The sequence below is a fragment of the Triticum dicoccoides genome, chromosome 2A (assembly GCF_002162155.2).
Source record: "Triticum dicoccoides isolate Atlit2015 ecotype Zavitan chromosome 2A, WEW_v2.0, whole genome shotgun sequence".
NCBI lineage: Eukaryota > Viridiplantae > Streptophyta > Magnoliopsida > Poales > Poaceae > Triticum > Triticum dicoccoides.
The window spans coordinates 64563908-64570248 of NC_041382.1; the positions used below are offsets into that span (position 1 = coordinate 64563908).

Here is a 6341-nt window from a genome sequence, read left to right on the forward strand (position 1 = left end):
GTCATCCTTCTTCTTAATTCCCTTAGAGGTATTTTCATCATGGGGCTTTGTAAAAACAACATAAAACATATTGTCCATGGAAACCTTAGCATTATTAAGTTGCCCATTGTCATAACCCCGTTGATTTCCGGCAATAATCCAAGAATAATGTTGGTTAACATTATTAAAAACCTGTTGAATTACATCTAGGATTGGGACTTCCTTTTTAAGATTATCATCAAATATTTTATTATCCCCAAGCAAATGTCTTAAAGCATAATCACTATTCTAAAGAATAATGTTGGCATCTATCACGGGCTTTTCATGATTCATACCATAAAAAACAAAGATTTCCCTAGCTTCCCGTATGATATAGTCAAACTCATTCATAAGAACGAGAGAGGCCAACTTTTTAGCCTTAGGATTCTTTATAATAGTGAGCTCAAAAAACAATCTTTGCAAAGTAGGATGGGTACGGATAAATTTGCTTTCAAGTTTCAGAAGTAGCGCTGAAATAGCATCCGCATAAGATCTAGTAGTTCTAAGTATAAGAGCATCATCAAGACTTAGATTTCCCACACAATTGAAAAATTCTTGGATACGTTCCTTTCCCATAGCATTCTCTTGCCCCAAGATAAAAGTTTTAGCATCCAGATTGCTCGTATGTCCAATCTTAGGAGTTAGGCCATCATCTGTTGGTGCCATACCGAAATCACTCATGGTTGCAAGAAAATGATAGATCTGACTAGAAAACGGCGAACGAAAAAGAGGGGCGAATAAAACGGCAACTTTTTATGAAGTGGGGGAGAGGAAAACGAGAGGCAAATGGCAAATAATGTAAATTGCGAGGAGATGAGATTTGTGATTAGGAACCTGGTATATGTTGAAGATCCTCCACGACAATGGCGCCAAAAATTCCTTTTGATGTCGCTTGAAGCTGCGTCGGTATTTCCTCAAAAAGGAAAGGATGATGCAACACAGCGGCGGTAGGTATTTCCCTCAGATATGAAACCAAGGTTATTGAACCAGTAGGAGAACCAAGCAACACAACATAAACAACACCTGCACACAAATAAAAACTACTCGCAACCCGACGTGTTAAAGGGGTTGTCAACCCCTTTTGGGTAACGACGCCAGAAATTGGCAAACGGACGTGACAGAGTTGTAAATATTGTTAGATCGAATGCCAAATAAAATAAATTGCAGCAATGTATTTTCGTATTTTTGGTTTAGTAGATCTAAAAATAAAAGGCAAATAAAATAGATCACGAAGGCAAATAATATGAGAAAGAGATCCGGGGGTCGTAGGTTTCACTAGTGGCTTCTCTCGAGAAAAATAGCAAACAGTGGGTAAACAAATTACTGTTGGGAAATTGATAGAATTTCAAATAATCATGACGATATCCAGGCAATGATCATTACATAGGCATCATGTCCAAGATTAATAGACCGACTCCTGCCTGCATCTACTACTATTACTCCACACATTGACTGCTATCCGGCATGCATCTAGTGTATTAAGTTCATGGAGAAACGGAGTAATGCAATAAGAACGATGACAAGATGTAGACAAGATCTATCTATGTAGAGATAGACCCCATCATTTTATCCTTAGTAGTATTGATACATACGTGTCGGTTCCTCTTCTGTCACTGGGATCAAGCACCATAAGATTGAACCCACTACAAAGCACCTCTTCCCATTGCAAGATAAATAGATCAAGTTGGCCAAACAAAACCCAAATATCGGAGAAGAAATATGAGGCTATAAGCAATCATGCATATAAGAGATCAAAGAAACTCAAATAACTTTCATGGATAAAAAATAGATTTGATCATAAACTCAAAGTTCATCCGATCCCAACAAACACACCGCAAAAAAAGTTACATCATATGGATCTCCAAGAGACCATTGTATTGAGAATCAAACGAGAGAGAGGAAGCCATGTAGCTACTAATAACTACGGACCCGAAGGTCTACAAAGAAATACCCACACATCATCGAAGAGGCACCAATGGAAATGGTGAACCCCTCCGTGATGGTGTCTAGATTGGATCTGGTGGTTTTGGACTCTGCGGTGGCTGGAATTGATTTTCGTCGACTCCCCTAGGGTTTCTGGAATATTGGGGTATTTATAGAGCAAAGAGGCGGTCCGGGGGCACCCGAGGAGGGTTGTGCTCTCCTCGGAGCACCCCCCAGGTGCAGCCTTAGCCCATTAGGTTTCTTCTGGTCAATAAAAAATCTCCGTAAAGTTTCGTTGCATTTGGACTCCGTTTTGTATTGATTGTCCGCGATGTAAAAAAACATGCAAAAAACAGCAACTGTCACTTGGCACTATGTCAATAGGTTAGTACCAAAAATGATATAGAATGACTATAAATGATTATAAAACATCCAAAATTGTTAATATAACAACATGGAACAATTAAAAATTATAGATACGTTGGAGACGTATCATCGGGTAGGTCGCATTGTAGAAGATGGGCAAGAGCTGCGCCTGGGCGGTGGTGAGGGTCGTCGCCGCAAGAAGCACAACCACCGTTGCGCGTCGCGCCAGCGCCACCATCTCCCCCTAGAACCCTTGCGAGAGAAATGGAATAAGAGAAATGTGATGCTACTCTCCCGGTCTACCTCTACCACCAGTGGCGGAGCTAGCCGAAAATCATTGGGGACAAAATACAAATCATCATTGTTTGGGGGAGCAAATGCTAAAAAACTATATAATCTAAGACCACCTACAAAAATTTCCTTCAAGGCTGGGGGGCATCGCCCCCCCCCCCCCTTGGCCTCAACATACCTCTGTTGCTCTCTACCTCTATATGTACTTCCTTCTTGAAGAGGGATCCGTTGGTAGCGTACGCCCGGGCGATACCATTCATGGTGCTGTTACTAGCGGCGTCGCCGCCGAAGAGCTCTTGGTCCGAATGAAGGAGGATGCGCCGGGCGATCAGGTCACTGAAGAATGCGTTGTCAAACTTGTATGGTCCTTGCAGCTCCAGCGGTGCAAGGTTGCTGTCACCGCCAGTCCAGGGGAAGACGCCGGTGCGGAGCTACGAGGAAAACATCGAGTCTATGCCCATGTCGTTGTAGATATATGTACGGAACTTGGAGCACTGGGCGAACCCGACCGTGTGCGCCTCGGACATCGCGGTATGGTCATGAGCGTCGAGGCCCTTGGCTCTGAACGAGCGGAGCACAAGGAGTGATGATAGAGGGCTTGGAAGGTTAATGTTCGGGCTCATTGTGAGAGAGTATCTCCGCCCCAGCATCACCGTTCCTGTTGCCCCCCCCCCCTCCCCCCCCCGAGCTGCACGCCATCAGCTCGTCACCCAACGTTATGGCATTTCTAACCGATCCCCAATAAATAGTGCAGTATCTGGTGAAGTAAACTCTTAGTGGAGTAAATTTATTCCATTAAGTTTTAGCCGGACTTAGCTGATCCCCTGTATGTAACGGAGTAAAAAATCATTTGCATTTTATTTTGGGCTATTGGAACACTTTTCTTTACTTCTTTATTTTATTCAATGACATTTTGATACATTTTAGTGGATAATTCATCAATTCTTCGCTGCGAGAGTAAGATTAAAGAAAACAAGAATCATAATTAGACATTATGAAAGATATACAACTTTCATAACTGCTCCCACTAGTTGGATTTGAGCTTGCACACTTCTTTTTTTTTATTCTAAAGAAGTAGACGTTGATTTGTATCTAATCTCATCTCTAGCCTCTATTCTAGCAACGAGTGCATGAGCATCTATCAATTTTCGTGCTATCAATAGATCGATGTAATGTTCTTCCTAATACCAAAAATTGCATCCATCCTACACGCAAATTTGAGCAAACAATGAGGTACCAAAATTGCGCCAAATCCGGTGAACAACCGAATCAAAAGAAGCACATACCCCGTTATTTTTGCACTTTAAGAACACCCATCTGGGATGTTCCGGCATGGTAGAAACTTGGCGCACCACCTACCTCGTGCAGTCGTCGCACTTTATGACCAGCAATGGTGAGTCGACGAGCCGTTGGGCCAGCGCTGAGCCCGGGCGACGGCCCGGTGTGTCTCTTTCGGTGAACCACCGACGAGAGAGATTCAAGTGGCTAGTCGTGGAGCCGATACTTGCATGCGGCGTGGAGGCATTGCCGGGGCTGTGCGATCTGGTTCCCGGCAATCCATGGCAATGCGCAATCGCTGGCAGCCGAAAGTGCCTAATCTGGCGGCGCTGCCAGCAGCTGCAGATCCACCGGTTCTGCGCCGATGACGGGATGAGGAGGCATCCAAGTGGTCAAGGACTGCGGCGGAGCCTACGGAGCATCTGCGGCGGCGTGCGGGTACTGGAAGGGGGTGGCAGGGGCGGTGTCGGCACAAATGCGGCGTGGGAGTGGAGCGGGGGAGGCACTGGAGGAGAGGTGCGGCTTTTACTCAGCCGTCGAGCGGTGGAGAAATATATGGAGGTTCGCTGCGGCTGAGTATAATTTTTACTCCACTAACACTAATTGGGGATCAGCTAGGTGCGGGTTAGAGGAGTAAAACCGATTTTTTACTCCTCTAGCCGGTTATAGGGGATCGGTTAGAAATGCCCTTAGTCGAATTTTCGAGAGCATGTCGTAGCCATATACAAGAAAAACTGGGTTGAGCCTTGATACCGGCATACCAGGGTGACAACGTCACGGGCGGCGAGGGCCAGTATGTCGGCGCAGGAGACGGTGGCCTTGCAGGAGGCCTCGACCTAAGTCTTGATGTCGTCCATAATCTCGTAGCTGCGCACCGAGTTCGCGTTTGGCACCGCGTTCTTCTCGACGGTGAAGTTGGTCATGTCATCGAGGAGTACAGAACCGTCGCAGCTCTGCAACACACGCACGCGTCAATGGTCCAACCAGAACGAGAAAGATTTCGAACCGGGTGAATGAGAGGTAACTTGCATTGGTGAAGCAGCCGTGGAAGAAGAGATGGAGAATGGAGGCACCCATGCGCGCCTCCGTCTGCACGGCATGTGCCATGCCATGACGCATGATTGGCTGGAGTGTCGTGCAAGTCGCGTCATAGAAGGTGTGGGAGAGCTATGCCTGGGCAGCGGCGAGGGCCACCGCCGCCGCAAGAAGCACAACCACCGTTCGCGCCAGCGCCACCAGCTTTGTCGAGAACACTTGCGAGAGAAATGGCATAAGAGGAAGGTGCTGCTACTCTGCCAATCTACCTCTAGCTCCCATGGCGGAGCTAGCCCAAAATTACCGAGGGCGAAACATAAATCATCAGTGTTTGGGGGGCCAAATGCTAAAAACAAAAATCTAATCTAAGCCTTCCTAAAAAAATTCATTGAATTTGGGTAAATTGCAATGGATTGTTTATTGGTCGACTCAATTAAAGACGAGGGCGCTTTTCATATTTCTGATCAGGCTACTTTCTCTCTCCACGTCATGCTTGGCGACTTACAGAATAACTTCTTGTCTTTGCGTACATTGTAAACCAGTGGATGAATAAACCAATCAGTTTGATAACAAAGATCAGAACCATAACTCTCTAAAATGTCAGGCACGACTCTAACTTGTAGTGGTTCCATAGCAAAACTGGTGCAGTGCTAAGACAATTCCATTGTCATGGACGATGGAGCAATAAATAGCATAGCATATTAGCAACAGGCCGCTGGATGCAGGCTGATCAGGTATTAGGCTTTTTCCTAACAGGCGTCTTGTTTTATCAAGAAGATTTAATTCACCGACCGGAAGATTGATGCACGGGAGCGCTAAAGATCAATAGGCTTCGATAGGGTCAAATTCTTGCCAAGAGAAAAACTTGGGCTAATACAATACCCCCATGTTATATGTTACAGCTGGGGATATATACTTGTGAGAATTTGGACTTAGAAACTACAGCCAAGCATCCAACCAAGAGCCCAAGAGGTCATACGAGATGACCTGACAGCGACGGTAAAGCACAAATGAACTCACTTTGTACGGGAGGAAAGAATACAGCTGGCCTGGGAGATAATTGTATCTATAGTACTCGTAGTCGCTGGCGACGTCCAACTTGATCCTGGAACTTGTGTATTGCTTCGATACGATTCCAGTACAAGAAAGCACGTGATCAATATGGCCCATGAGGTTGAAACAACAGTCCTCGCTCTACACATTGTATACATATCTCGTATTTCTATAGCTGACATGCTCATTTGTCTATGGGCCGAGAAATAAAAAGAAAAAAGTGCGGCGAGAAATAAAAGGAGAACAGCCGCCGCGGGTGGATTCGAACCCGGAAATCACTGGCGGAGCTAGGGAAGAACTTCAGGGGGAGTGATAAAACATACAAACTAGAGGGGGCCAAATACTAAATTAATCCTCGTCTAAACCCTAAAAATACC

At 45.4% G+C, this 6341-nt stretch overlaps 1 pseudogene; it reads right to left on the reverse strand.

Annotated features, from left to right (window-relative positions):
- Positions 1-2551: 2551 nt before the first annotated feature.
- Positions 2552-5148, reverse strand: LOC119357598 (annotated as a pseudogene).
- Positions 5149-6341: the final 1193 nt, after the last annotated feature.